General features: G+C 40.0%; 1 pseudogene; it reads left to right on the forward strand.

Moving 5' to 3' along the window:
• The first annotated feature begins 394 nt into the window (after positions 1-394).
• LOC116591855 lies at positions 395-2,971 on the forward strand (annotated as a pseudogene).
• Positions 2,972-5,055: the final 2,084 nt, after the last annotated feature.

A 5,055-nucleotide genomic window follows, 5' to 3' on the forward strand; every position in this document is an offset into this window, starting at 1 on the left:
CTAAAACTATGGCTGGGCCCACCTGTATTAGGGAGACACCTAAGCTGGTTTAATAAGATACTCATAAAACAGAGATTTAAAAATACACATGTAACTTTTTCTTATTAGAATCCCAAAAACGACCCTGCTGCACCTCATGGGAAAGGGAAAGTATAAAAAATTCACATACACAGTACTTTAAGACCCATAGCTAGAAGTGTCACTTTCACTTCTAGTAACGTTCCATTAATGAAAATGTAGCTAAAGGACCACATCCAGCTAGCTGTAAGGGAGTCTGAGAAATATGGTTTCTAGCTGGGCAACCACATGCCCAGCAGCAAAGCTATAATGGAAGAATGGGAGAAATACTTTTCGACAGCTAGCATTTCTACCATCAGCTAACAGGAGCATAACGATGGTGGTCCAAGAGGAAAGTATTGGATGATTACTAGGTGTATGTTCAAATAAGAAACAAACACACAAACAAACAAACAAAAAATCAAAAGCTTTCAGTAACACAATGCATTGTTGATGCCTATGGTATATTTGGCTTATATAAATATTGAAATGGCAACTTATGCAGTAAGTTATGATAAATACTTAAAGCCTTTTTACAACTACATCAGAGAATCAAATTGAAAAACCCTGGCACACTGTCATGTACAAAAGCATTTTTTTGTTTGTTCTGTATAAAGGAGGTGCAAGGCAAGGCATGCTAGAGCAAAAAGTCAACTCCCATATGTGAAGTGTGTTCCTTAATAAATACCATGTCATGAACTGTCATATCTTAAGTCTACTTCTAAATATAACTTTCTGTTACTCTAGGAATTCAGTGGCACTTGATCTTTTCAAAAAGGTAGCTGCATCCATCTTCTGATTTTTTTTTTTCTGTGACCTTCTCTTAGCTCTCACAGAAGTGGAATATACATATAACTTTAAACAAATTAAAATATTTGGTCATTTAAATTTTATTCAATTATTTTTGCCTTTGTAATATTATTTGTGTAATATTATTTAAAACCACAGGGAAGTACTAAATTACAACTTCTGCATTTCTATAAGTATTTGCTGGCCTACTATCTATCTACAAACCCTGTTTTGGGTACAGAGGATAATTTTTTTTTTTTTAAATGGATGATGAGGATCCTGCCTCTAGTGAAATAATCTTCAGTCTTTTTAGAGGAGAAAGTAAGGAAGGTTTACTTGTGCCAACACGCCAACTAAATAAAAGGGACATTTTCTAGTTAGTAATACCAAATAGATTTTAAAGTTCCTGAAATTAGATTTCTTGTTATTGACCATTTCTATTTTTTATTAGACAAGTATAAATTTTAAAACATATCTACACTGTGTCAGTTTCCCTAGTATAAGTAGTAAGTTGATTTAATTAGTAGTACATTTTAACCTGCACATAGTGTGTAGGCTATTATCAGGATGCCAACTAGAATACACCTATGTGGCAGACGGATGAGGCATAAAGCTCAAAATCAAAGTATACTAAAAGCTTATTCTTTTATTGTGAAAACTTATAATTCCTCGTATTAGAAAATATAGTCAGTCATAGCAGGGAAGTTCATTCTGAAGTTTAAAAAGTCACTCTTAGCACTCCCCGCGCCAGCTCCTGGGCTCTTGTGTGGTTCTTCCGCCAGCGCCACTGTGGCTGTCGCTCCGAGGAAGATCTTGCCCCTTCAGGCCAGCCTGTGCAGAAACCAGATCCGCGCCAAATTCGGAAGGTCATCAGCGACAAGCATGGCATCGACACTGCCAGCATTTACCACAGTGAGAGCGATCCGAAGCTGGAACAGATCAACGAGTACTACAAGAACACCGCCGGCGGCAACTGCGTGCCCTGCACTGTGCTTGTGGACCTGGAGCTGGACACTATTGTCTCCCTGTGCTTGGGACGCTTTGGGCAAATCTTCAGTCCAGACAACATGGCTTCCGGTCAGAGTTACGCAGAACAGTGGGCCAAGGGGCACTACACAGAGGGTGAAGAGCTGATCGACTCTGGGCTGGAAGTTGTGAGGAAAAAACGTTAAATCTGTGACTGCCTGCAGGGCTTCCAGCTGACCCACTCCCCAGGTAGAGCGACTGAGCCTGGGATGGGTACCCTTTTCATCAGCAAGATTGGGGAGGGGTGCCCAGACGGGATCATGAACACATTCAGTGTGGCGCCCTCAACCAACCTGTGGGACAGGGTGGTGGAGCCCTATGATGCCATGATCTCAGCCCACTGGCTCATAGATAACCCAGACTGAAAGCTATTGGATTGATAACAAGGCCCCCTATGACATCTGCTTTGGAACTTTGAAACTGACCACACCCATCCATGGGGACGTCAACCACCTGGTGTCAGCCACCATGAGTGGGGTCACCTGATGCCTGCCTTTTCCTGGACAGCTCAATGCTGACCCATACAAGCTGGCTATCAATAGGGTCCTTTTCCCCTGACTGCAATTCTGCATGCCCGGCTTCACCCCACTGACCAGCTGGAGCAGCCAACAGTACATGGCGCTGACAGTGGCCAAGCTCACCCAGCACGTGTTTGATGCCAAGAACATTACAGCCACTACCTGACTGCACCTGCAGTATTCAGGGGCCACATGTCCATGAAGAAGGTGGATGAGCAGATGCTGAACGTCCAAGACAAGAACAGCAGCTACTTCATTGAGTGGATCCCTAAAAACACAAGATAGCCATCTATGACACACCACCTCAAGGGCTAAAAATGTCTTCCACCTTCAGGAGCAATAGCACAGCCATCCAGGAGCTGTTCCAGTGTATCTCAGAGTGGTTCACAGACATGTTCAAGCACGTGGAAGCTGTGTGAACTCTTTATTCACTCACCACCTGTTCTCTGATGATCAAGTCTCTGTATGCACTTGCTCTTTCTCCTGTCTTGAGGCCACATTCCGAACAGACTTGGCCATTAAAGCATTTACATAGTGAGAAAATGAGTCAATCTTCTTATCTTCTTAACTTGAAAATAATTCTAATGGCAATGAAACTCTTACCAAAAGAAATAAAAAAGAATCAGGTTAGGGGAGTTCTCTTTAAAGACCATCAACATTGGGTGCCTGGGTGGCTCAGTGGGTTAAAGCCTCTGCCTTCAGCTCAGGTCATGATCCCAAGGTCCTGGGATTGAGTCCCATGTCGGGCTCTCTGCTCAGCTGGGAGCTTGCTTCCCCCTCTCTCTCTCTGCCTGCTTCTCTGCCTACTTGTGATTTCTGTCTGTCAAATAAATAAATAAAATCTTAAAAAAAAAAAAAAGACCATCAACATTAAGATCTCTGGACTTTAGACAGAAGTCAATTTTAAACATCTATAAAATATTTTGTTGACAATTGTATTTTTGAATATCTAGAGAGATATTCCTATAGACATTCATTCCATGTTTTCCTACCTTAAAAACTTCCATATTCTCAAGACATGGTGTTATCTATTTTCCTCCTCAATGTAGATATTCCTTGTAGGCTAATTTTAAGCTCAGTCCAAAACCATCACACACAAAAGCACTATGACATCACAGCTTAATCCAGAAACACTTTATTAACATGCCTGTTAGTGTCAAAATGTTCTCTGAAGAAAGACAAGATTGCATGAGCCTGCCTCATTTTGCTCCAAAATATTTGCTGATGGTAAAAAGAAAAAAAAAATGTGACTGTCAAGTTAATAACATATTGAAAATGCTGCAGTTAGAATGACCAACTCTGTTGTCCCTGAGTAAAATGTAGAACCTAGGAGAAGAGCCTAATGAGAGATTTTTGTTATTAACAGAGCGGGAGTGAAGGCTTTAAAGTTCTACTTAGCTTCCTCTATGAGAAGTGCCTATCTAAATACAGAACCACATGGAAACAGATGCCTTGAAATGCTCCAGCCTATTTGACTATATAAATGTATATGGATGCTCTTCTGTCACCAAGACCATCAGTGTAAACAAGTGATAGTTTACAGACTATATAATCCATTTCCACTTGGAAAAAAGCTCTCCTGGTTATTTTTAGACAGTCTCTTACATAAGGTGCTAAAATGTACCCTATAAAATAACTTAACACACATATCAAAATGCTCTTTTATTTCCATGGAGAAAATTAAATCCTCTGGAGTTTGTGACTAAGAATCTCATGTTTCATAGAGTATGTTTTCCCACTTCTAAGTGTTTTTTCCCCTCCCTACATCCCCACCCTCCCTCAACAGTTAAGACTAAAAACCTGAAGAACTTTTTTATTCTGGTCTTCATCTTAGAAGACCATTTCTTTGCACCAAGCTGATAATTAAAAGTTTTTGGATTTTTTTCTGTTTGGCATACTGGGTGATTAGTCCATTGAAATGTGTTTCCACAGCCTTCTTTTGTAGTTCTCTATTGCTATGCATCTTTTCTTTTTTATGTTTGTCTGAATTGAACTATATTTACCATCTGCTGTTTCAGGCTCTCAAATGATCTGAAACCTTTGAATTTTGTTAAATCACTCCTCATTATTGCTTTTTTAGTAGTATCTATAAAGTCTATCTGTTTCCCTCCTAAGGATTTCCTTATATCTATCATTTACACATGCTAGTCACTAAGATACTAGGACACCAAACAACCAGTTTGAAATGCAAAGTCCTCAGCTAAACTGATCTTCTATTTTGAAGTAAACTCCCTCTATCACTTTGCCTCTATTCCAAGCTTTGTATTTATTCCCAGGACGCTAATATGAAATCCTTCAATGACATTTTGATTGTTTTAGTATATTAGATCCTTTGAATTTGTTTTAGCTATTGTCTTATCATTACTTTTCTCCTATAGTATAAAAGTTTTACTCTTCATGTCTTTTCTTATCTTGAGGATAGGTTTCTGTAACTCATTTTTTTTTTTAAGATTTTATTTCTTTATTTGACAGGGGGAGAGATCAAATGTAGGCAGAGAGGCAAGCAGAGAGAGGGGGAAGCTGACTCCCTGCTGAGCAGAGAGTCCGATGCCGGGCTCAATCCCAGTACCCTGACTGTGATCATGACCCGAGCCGAAGGCAGAGGCTTTAACCCACTGAGCCACTCAGGCAACCCCCGTAACTCAGGTTTTAAATAAAGTCAACA

This window comes from Mustela erminea, chromosome 1 (assembly GCF_009829155.1).
Source record: "Mustela erminea isolate mMusErm1 chromosome 1, mMusErm1.Pri, whole genome shotgun sequence".
Taxonomy (NCBI): Eukaryota; Metazoa; Chordata; class Mammalia; order Carnivora; family Mustelidae; genus Mustela; species Mustela erminea.